This window comes from Coregonus clupeaformis, chromosome 12 (assembly GCF_020615455.1).
Source record: "Coregonus clupeaformis isolate EN_2021a chromosome 12, ASM2061545v1, whole genome shotgun sequence".
Taxonomy (NCBI): domain Eukaryota; kingdom Metazoa; phylum Chordata; class Actinopteri; order Salmoniformes; family Salmonidae; genus Coregonus; species Coregonus clupeaformis.
In genome coordinates, this window is record NC_059203.1 from 13607100 (window position 1) to 13617846 (window position 10747).

Consider the following 10747-nt stretch of genomic DNA (forward strand, 5'->3'; position numbering starts at 1 on the left):
ACCTTGTGAAGACTTACAGAAAACATTTGACCTGTGTCATTGCCAACAAAGGGTATATAACAAAGTATTGAGAAACTTTTGTTATTGACCAAATACTTATTTTCCACCATAATTTGCAAATAAATTCATTAAAAATCCTACAATGTGATATTCTGGAATTTTTGTCTGTCATAGTTGACGTGTACCTATGATGAAAATTACAGGCCTCTCTCATCTTTTTAAGTGGGAGAACTTGCACAATTGGTGGCTGACTAAATACTTTTTTCCCCCACTGTATTTAAAGTGCATTTTACATGGGTCACAACCATAGAAATATAATTACTAGAATGGGTGTCCCAATTCAAGTCAATGAGGCCCTAATGGGTGGACCGGTGGGCAGTACTTAACATAATTAAATATAAGAATGTAGGAAACTGGGGAAATATGGAGAACAATGAAGAATAGAGGGAAAACATTAACAACAAAATGAAGGGAGAAAATAGTCCACAGAAGAGAGAGGGAATACAATATTCTAAGTGGTATGCTCGTTTGGATATTGGAACATACCGCATAACACATTTGGGAGGAGCAAAAACAACACCATGCCATGAGAGAGAAAATCAGTTGGAACTGGGAAAGGCTACAGTTCGCTCTAACTGCTGTCATTCACTGTTTCATCAGTGGCCAATTCAACACTCTTTCCACAAAGAAGTTGGTCTAGCAATAGCTTGAATGTGTACTACATCAGTTTTTACATTGCTGATGCATTTCAAAAGACCCCTTCAGAGGAAGTTGCCACCCCTATTTCGATCATTCTAGTAATAGAGCGGAAATGCTTGTTACGGTTCCACCTCTGAAGAATGATGGGAGTCTACTTATACATATTCACGAATCTGGGGTGGGAAGGTACGTTGTGGGGATTTCCACGTGGAGAAACAACAAATAGGGCACTGACAGCTGTCAGTCTAGCTTGCTAGAATGCTAAGCTTATCTAGCTAGCTAGCTAGCTAGCTAGCAAGCATGCTAAGCTTTTCTAGCTAACCTTATCTACCTAGCTAGATTGCATGCTAACCTTATCTACCTAGCTAATGTTATCTGTTGTTATACACCGTATTCAAAAGATTAGCCAGCTGGCTAGGCTATGGCTGGATCTGAATTTGCCAAATGCAATCATATCACGCATTTATACAATAGAAAAAAAAAGAAAAAAAAAGGACAAATTATCCAATGGATTATGATCATTTTAAATATAGGCCTCAGCTTGAGACGTCTTGTTTTCCTCCGGTGTTATCCTTGTGACAGCGTGGCTGGAGTTATGTCTTCTGGGGTGCGTTGGAAAATGTAAGCTGTTACTTGTTCCTACAGTTGGTACTATTGAATGTGTACTAGAGCAGCTATGCTACATTTAGTTCCTCCCTCCTGCTATTACTATGCTATAACCAATATTATGGTCGGCAATAATTAGTGACTATTTACAAACTCCTATTTATTATTATTTCATACCATCTATTGTTCTCATTGTATTACTGTGTGATACCATTCAGCATATACAGTTTGATACAGTCCTCCCTCTTGTTGCTAATGTTGTGTAGTGCTCTTGTTGTATACCTGTATATAGTCCCGTATAGCTCAGTTGGTAGAAAATGGCGCTTGCAACGCCAGGGTTGTGGGTTCGATTCCCACGGGGGACCAGTACGAAAAAAAGTATGAAAATGTATGCACTCTCACTAACTGTATGTCGTTCTGGATAAGAGCGTCTGATAAATTACTGTAATGAGGAAGATAATGTATTTTCAGTGTTCAGTGTTTGACAACAGCTGATAATAAGATACATGTAAATGTACCTCTGAGACCATTCAGCCTTTATGTTTTATAATCATGTACAGTGTTTACTTATCTATTGATATTGCTCTATTCAATATAATTCATCCATGCACAGTAGTTATGCTCTTCTCCTGCTATTTATTCATTTAATGTGTATTGTATCATATCTCTATTTCTGTTTCTGTTCTGTTTTAGACCATTCAATGAAGTCCTCTGTTTGGAACACTTTGGAGGTTGCCTCGTCTCACTAATAGGAGATAGTTGTCAATAAGCCACAGACCTGCTTATTCTGGAGGGTCCTCCCTCACAACACTATTTTCATTTGCTTTCATGGCTCAGGACGCAAGGCTGTTTGGCTCAGCTCATTTGCGAAGAGGAAGAACTTGGCAGCTGTTTCTGATTAATAAACAATGCCATGCTGGTGGGTGGTAACATTCAAATAAAATCCAGCCCTGAAAATAAATGTAGTTTGAAAAATAATTTGTACGTTATCTCATTGGAAAATACGGATTTCCACGAATGTCCCACTTCAAGGCCAAATATATCACTTTGACTAAAATGATGATGACCTATTGACATAAATTGTTGTACAACATCATGGGTAAGCTCTGGCCATCATCTTTCAGCTGGAAAAAGTGGATTTACTGGTGTGGGCGTTTAAATGTGCGAGACATGTTCCCTCTCGAAGGCTAATTAAGTTCTATTCCATTCTTGACTTTATCAATAGCATAAAGCATCTACATGCATTATAATAATAATAATAATAATAATAATATGCCATTTAGCAGACGCTTTTATCCAAAGCGACTTACAGTCATGCGTGCATACATTTTTGTGTATGGCATTAAATATGTTATTTTTGTTCATATTCTTGGGTAGATAGAGGGCCCAGTCTTTACCTTTCTCCATGACACTCTGCCGCAGTGCTTTGGCCACCAGCACGCGGACGTTGGCCACAGGGTCCAACGACAGGCTGAGGAGACTTGGGAGGAGGGTGCTGGGCAAACTGGTCCATGGGCATACAGTCCTCCTCCACGATGGCCTGGGGAACACAGTGAAGAGAGTTAATAGAAAAACTGATTTAGATAGAAAGACAGACGGATGACAGATGGAGAGCAGGGTCGTGTTCATTAGGGAATGCAACAGATTATTTTTTTATTACAACGGAAAACTAAAGTTTACATTTCTTATTGGTTTCCCCTTCCGTTTGGTGCCTAATGAACATGACCAAGCAGTCAGACATACAATTCTCACACCCGCACTTCTTTCAGAATAGTGCTATGGCAAGTATGGCATTCAAAAAAAAAGAGAAAAAAATAAAAATAAAATAAAATATGGCTGATGCAATTTCACACTAAAACATTTTCTGAAGTTAGCAACTATTGGGATTAATGTTTATAAGGATTTATTTTCATAATACTATGTGTATCCTGACCTGGCAAATGAAGGCAAAAGGCCTGGCGGCCCACCCATTTTGGACAGTGGCAGAAGCGGACGATGAGCTTCGTTGATGAAGTTCAGGCCCAGCTCGTGGGCTCCGTGACGCATACATCTTCTGTAAGATCTCCACCACCTGGGACAGACGAGATGATATTTGATTATATTTCCACAATATGAGGTCAAAATAACACTTTGAAATTGTGTATGAGCCGTTTGAAGAAAATGCCTTGAATTTCAGCCTGTTCAGGTGGGATGGAACTTGACGTCACAATGTGATGTGATTATAATAAACCAATGACTGTTCATCTGGGTAAGGGGGTGGGTTCTGTGTATGTAAATACAATTCATTACCAAAAGTATGTGGACACCTACTCGTCAAACATCTCATTCCAAAATCATGGACATTAATATGGAGTTGGTCCCCGTTTGCTGCTATAACAGCCTCCACTCTTCTGGGAAGGCTTTCCACTAGATGTTGGAATATTGCTGCTGGGACTTGCTTTCATTCATTGTCATGCTGAAACAGGAAAGGGCCTAACACCAAACTGTTGTCACAAAGTTGGAAGCACAGAATCGTCTAGAATGTCATTGTATGCTGTAGCGTTAAGATTTCCCTTCACTGGAACTAAGGGGCCTAGCTCGAACCATGAAAAACAGCCCCAGAATATTTTATCTAAGCCACCAAACTTTACAGTTGGCACTATGCATTCGGGCAGGTAGCGTTCTCCTGGCATCCGCTAAACCCAGATTTGTCCGTCGGACTGCCAGATGGTGAAGTGTGATTCATCACTCCAGAGAAGGCGTTTCCACTGTTCCAGAGTCCAATGGCGGCGACCTTTACACCATTTCAGCCGACTCTTGGCATTGCGCATGGTGATCTTAGGCTTGTGTGCAGCTACTCGGCCATGGAAACCCATTTCATGAAGCTCCCGATGAACAGTTATTGTGCGTTCTTTGCTTCCAGAGGCAGTTTGGAACTCAGTAGTGAGTGTTGCAACCGAGGACAGACAATTTTTATGCGCTACGCGCTTCAGCACTCGGCGGTCCCGTTCTATGAGCTTGTGTGGCATACCACTTCGCGGCTGAGCTGTTGTTGCTCCTAGACATTTCCACTTCACAATAACAGCACTTACAGTTGACCGGGACAAACTGACTTGTTAGAAAGGTGGCATCCTATGACGGTGCCACTTTGAAAGTCACTGAGCTCTTCAGTAAGGCCATTCTACTGCCAATGTTTGTCTATGGAGATTGCATGGCTGTGTGCTCGATTTTATACACCCGTCAGAAATAGCCGAATCGACGAAATTGAAGGGGTGTCCACATACTTTTGTATATATAGTGTATGTGGGATGCTGGGCTGAAGGGAGTTGTAGTTTTCATTAAGCAAATATTCAACCTAGCGCCACGTCATAAACGTGGTAATAAAATACAATGACCATAATCCATTGAGAGAAGGATAGAGACAGTTGGTGAAGTAGCTCTACCCGATTGGTAGTTGTAGTAGTTGGTAATAAGCAGTCTTGAAAGTATGCCGCATCTACTTTGAAGAGCTAGTCAAATGATATTGTCAGACAGCCTGCAGCATACTTAGGCAGCTACCAGCTAGCCACTAGCCTAGCTAAATAGGATGACTCAAAGACAGTACAGTATGACGGAGCATAGAGTTAACGCTAGATGGTTGTCTGGCTGGCTGGCTGGCTGGTACTGCCTGAGCAGAGATGAGATGATGACTTTAAGGAATGAAAAATAATGAAGTCATCAAATAAAATTAAGTAATATACAATAATGAAATATGTTATTATTTCAAGTAATTTCCTATTGATGTCAACCCAATGTGGACCTGAAACAGACAATGGAATATTTACAATGTTTTGGCAATTGAATGTTGAATTATTTCATAATGCATTAAAAAAAAAGTACAATTATCGAAACCAAAATCAAAAACTTTGATTATGTTTTTAAAGAATGGAACCGACCTCAAAAAAGCACTAATTGCTCAGCACCATTATTTAACCAGGTAAGCCAGTTGAGAACAAGTTAGAACACTATATAAGGAACAGGGTGCCATTTGCGACACAATATTTGGGTGCTTCCCATTCTTCAGAAAAGCAGGTCACTGCATGAAGATGAGATGACTGTACACTTCCACAGAAGTTTGTCACAATACAGACGTGCGCACAAACGTCATATCATTCAGGACAATCTGAGTACGTGAAAATGTTAAAAATTTATAAAAAAAAAAAAAAAAACTTTGTTACATCATTCAACAACACATTTTTTCAAGTACAAACGGCATGCCTACCAGCTTGTAAGAGATCCACCGGACCTCCGACACTTTGTCTGAGCAGAGGGTCAGTGCTATTTGTCTGAGGTAGTTATACACGTCATAGTGGCTGTACAACTCGATGATTAAGATCAGCTGCCTGTGGACACACACATGAAGACGTTCTGTTCAACACACACTGGCTCTGAAGTATAGGGTCATCCTAAATAAAGTACATTTTCTTTCTCTGATATCTTCACTCCGCAAAGGAGTCCAACAATATTTCTATATGCATTGGGAGCACAGAGTAATAAAACCTAGAGGGTGACCCTCCTTTCGTTTCCATTGACTGATTATGTGACAGCATGGAGCGCCATGTTAACCTGAGTGCCAGTCTGTGTGCGCTATCATGCCAAGTCCTTGTCACTCATTGTCATGTATGGCTTGACACTGAGCAATGGAGTGGACAAGAGCACAAACAGATCTGGGACCAGGACCTGTATCCACAAACTGTCTCAGAGTAGGAGTGCTGATCTAGGACATATATCTATCTATATATCTATATCATCTTATTACGATCTAAAAGGCAAAACTGATTCTTACTCTGACACGCTTTGTGGATACGGGCCCAATGTTAGTAATTTACTGTCATATGCCATCCTGCTAAGGAGCATAATTCATTGGCTGATCCATCCTGCTGACCTAGATCGGCACCAAGACTGAACGTGACTTTCTTCGACGGTCACGGTAAATTTCGCACTTTTGGGTCTCGGTACACTCTTCGAGTCGCTGTCGCGGTAAATCATCGCACATTTGGGTCTCGGTACCTGAAGTGGAATCCTCTTCGTTTAGCTAGCATAAAATATGCCATTGGATTGCTCATAGAAACGCGCTGAATAATTTTTGCATATTGCAAATGGTTTAGAATTGGAAAATAATGAATGATTTGGAATGCTGTGTCTGACTACTTACTGTTGCTAAGGTGATAATCGTTCGAGTCCTATTGTTGCGCTTTCGGTACATGTCCAACAATAACATAGCCACACAGTTGAACAAATCTAATGTTTCATGATCAACTGATAGTAGGTTTAGTTATATTGACTTGGAAATGCCTGGTATATTATGGTAAGAAGGTAGGCTTATTTTTTTTATGGACTTGCGACAGCAGTCCCACTTGAAATACTATACAACTTATTTCAGACTTTTGAACGTGATTGGCTCAGCAGTCACAATTTAAACATAGTCAGTGGTGTAGTGCTGATTTTTAGGTGAGGGAGCGCAAACAGTTTTTGTTTTTATATGACGTCATCTGTTCCCAATCAAAGTTTGAACCGACCAGTGGTTTTGAGCCCCACCTGTTTAGCTAAAAAAACTAAAAGAAAATAATATATATATATATATATATATATATATATATATATTGCATGTTATTTTGGCATTAATATGTGTCACATATCAGTTTGCAAACAATGTAAAAAAAGTAATCATATTGAGTTAATAAAGCTGCATACAAACATGGTCTCTTTTTTGCTTTCTTGAGTAAGGCAGCTCCAAAATGCAGGGGTTTCAGCCTAGCTCAGTGCTGCAGCTACCGACTGGAACGAGTTGCAAACAACACTCAAACTGGACAGTTTTATCTCCATCTCTTCATTCAAAGACACAATCATGGACACTCTTTACTGACACTTGTGGCTGCTTCGCGTGATTTATTGTTGTCTCTACCTTCTTGCCCCTATGTGCTGTTGTCTGTGCCCAATAATGTTTGTACCATGTTTTGTGCTGCTACCATGTTGTGCTGCTGCCATGTTGTGTTGCTACGTGTTGTTGTTCATGTGTTGCTACCATGCTGTGTTGTCATGTGTTGCTGCCATGTGTTGTTGTCTTAGGTCTCTCTCTTATGTAGTTTTTGTGGTGTCTCACGTCGATGTGTGTTTTGTCCTATAGTTTTATTTTTAATCCCCCGTCTCCAGCAGCATTTTGGTTGGCGTCATTGTAAATAAGAATTTGTTCTTAACTGACTTGCCTAGTTAAATAAAGGTTCAATAATGTTTTTGTTTTTTTATTCTGTGGTGGTGGGGGCAGTCAGGGAAAATACAGAGCGTAGGGGGTTGGTAATGTTCTCTAGTTGCTCACGTGATTGGCTCAGTGTTCTGTACACTCATGGGGACACTATGTCACCGCAAAATCTACAGGGAGAGCTAGAAAGTTCAAGCCCTTTGGGTGCTGCCATAGATTTACATTAGCAGTGCCCATCAAGAAGGCTCAAGGTCATTGGCACAGATAAAATTACATCAAAGTCACGTGTTATCCACCGTAGCTTTGATTGGACTGATCATGTCAACATCATACTTCTTAGCTAGCAAGCTAGACAAGCAGTCATCATCATGAATCACGTTGACAATCTACTGGTAAATCCTTTTCAATCCTTGTCATATGAAGAGAAATTAGAGATAAAACGTCTCGGTGCTCATCGGCCATGGACATAAACATTACACAAAAAGTCGGAAATCGCAAATTCAACAAAGAGTGGTTTGGAAGGAAGCAGTGGCTAACAGCAAGCGTCTCAAAACAATCACTATTTTGCTTCCCCTGCCTGCTATACGGTGGAGAGGGTGTGTGGTCCAAGTCTGGGTTTAAGGATTTAAAACATGTCAGGGTCTCAAAACATGTGAATTGTGCATCACATATAGACAATGCTGTTAAACTGGGATTACTGGGGAAATCAAACATTTTGGCTCAGCTAGACACCACATATAGATGAGCCATCGACCTTCACAACCAACAGACGGAGGAGAATAGGTACATGCTTGCCAGAATTATAGCATGCATTCAATTGTGTGGCAATTATGAGACAGCACTGCAGGGCCTGTTTGTACAACTGTTCTGACTTGGTGGTCACATGTAGCCTATAGCCTGTTTTAGAGAAATGTCATCATCAAATATTATAAGATCTTTCATTGTCTGCTCATGTGTCAACATTATTTATCCTATGGTTAAGACTTGGTGTACTGGCAGAATACTGTAAGAACGGCCTACGTTCTGAATTATGTCGCTGTCCATTTCAAAAGTGCTGAACAAATGGCGGCGTATAGGCTACGTCCGTCTCAGCTCGCTCACATCCGTCTCAGCTCGCTACATCCGTCTCAGCTCGCTACATCCGTCTCAGCTCGCTACATCCATCTCAGCTCGCTACATCCGTCTCAGCTCGCTACATCCGTCTCAGCTCGCTACATCCGTCTCAGCTCGCTACATCCGTCTCAGCTCGCTACATCCGTCTCAGCTCGCTACATCCGTCTCAGCTCTTAAACATCCGTCTCATCTCGCTACATCCGTCTCAGCTCGCTACATCCGTCTCAGCTCGCTACATCCGTCTCAGCTCGCTCGATGTCTTAATCCAAATGACGGTTTGTCTCTTAACCACTTATCGGTTATTTATGCCATAGTTTGCACGTTTGTATAGGTCTATGTCATTAGTAAGCTATTCATTATTATAGGCAACGTTAGAATTATGCATTTAATTGTTTTGCTTACTTTGTGTGTTATGATTAGCTCAGGTGCTTTTCTTCCACGGAGGGATACTATAATGTAATGTTGTTAGGTCTGACCAACAACATTATAGTATAGTATCCCTCTCGAACCATGGTTACCAGTGATACAGCCTGGAATCAAACCAGGGGTCTGTAGTGATGCCTCAAGCACTGAGATGCAGTGCCTTAGACCGCTGCACCACTCGGGAGCCCAGAATAATGTGAAGACATCAAAACTATGAAATAACACATATGGAATCATGTAGTAACCAAAAAAAAGTGTTATACAAATCAAAATATATTTTATAATTGAGATTCTTCAAATAGCCACCCTTTGCCTAGATGACAACTTTGCACACTCTTGGCATTCTCTCAACCAGCTTCACCTGGAATACTTTCCCAACAGCCTTGAAGGAGTTCCCATATGCAGAGGAGTTGTTGGCTGCTTTTTCCTTCACTCTGCGGTACGACTCATCCCAAACCATCTCAATTTGGTTGAGGTTGGGGATTGTGAGGCCAGGTCATCTGATGTAGCACTCCATCACTCTCCCTTCTTGGCAAAATAGCCCTTACACAGCCTGGAGGTGTGTTGGGTCATTGTCCTGTTGAAAAACAAATGATAGTCCCACTAAGCCCAAACCAGATGGGATGGCGTATCGCTGCAGAATGCTTATGGTAGGATCCATGCTAGTTAAGTGTGCCTTGAATTCTAAATAAATCACAGTGTCACCAGCAAAGCACCCCACACCATAACACCTCCCCTCCTCCATGCTTACTGTGGAAAAAATACACATGCAGAGATAATCTGTTCACCCAACACCGCCTCACAAGAGACACCGGCGGTTGGAACAAAAACCTCCAATTTGGACTCCAGACCTAAGGAAACATTTTCCACCGGTCTAATGTCCATTGCTCGTGTTTCTTGGCCCAAGGCAAGTCTCCTTCTTCTTATTGGTGTCCTTTAGTAGTGGTTTCTTTTGCAGCAATTGGACCATGAAGGCCTGATTCACACAGTCTCCTCTGAACATGGGTTGATGTTGAGATGTGTCTGTTACAGCTTGAACTCTGTGAAGCATTTATTAGGGCTGCAATTTCTGAGGCTGGTAACTCTAATGAACTTATCCCTCTGCAGCAGAGGTAACTGTTCGAATGTTAAATGACGAGACAGAGGCATTGATGCGAGTAACCAGTCTTGTTCAGTATATTGCAATACATCCGGGTATCTCAAGTACGCGTAAAACACAGTTGCAGTAATTAACATTCACAACTTAAATGGAATTCATTGAGCCATCTTCCACCATAACGTCTTCCCTTTTATAAAATAGGACAGAGCTGTCAATTCACTAACAAAACAAACCTAGTAGTAATTTCCAACCTTATGAACAGTTTAGTATTATTATTTTTTTTAATTCAGTTAACCACTTAACACATTTTCGATACTCTCTTCACCTTTATCTCTGTCTGTCAACAATCCCTATTGGCGGAAACCTACAGATTAAGTATTTTGGGTGGCTGGGACAGATGCCCAGCAGCGTGAAAAAGACAGGGGGCTTGTCTCTGCGTGGACTGCGGGCTCCCTGAGGCGTGTCACCTGACTGTCTAAGGGGGAGTATTGATGGGCGAGGGAGTGGTCAACATCCCCTGGCTCTTACGCCCAGTGCCTCAGGCCCCATGTGACTTGCTGGGGTTCCGTCTTTTGTCATGCAATTGACCA

General features: G+C 41.4%; 1 long non-coding RNA gene across 1 annotated transcript; it reads right to left on the bottom strand.

The window, feature by feature from the left end:
- Positions 1-3344: 3344 nt before the first annotated feature.
- On the bottom strand, positions 3345-6574 carry LOC123492036. The gene is made up of 3 exons (XR_006661595.1): positions 6334-6574; positions 5546-5666; positions 3345-3376 (listed from the first exon to the last, which is right to left on the bottom strand). It is a non-coding gene; the product is annotated as an uncharacterized LOC123492036 (long non-coding RNA).
- Positions 6575-10747: the final 4173 nt, after the last annotated feature.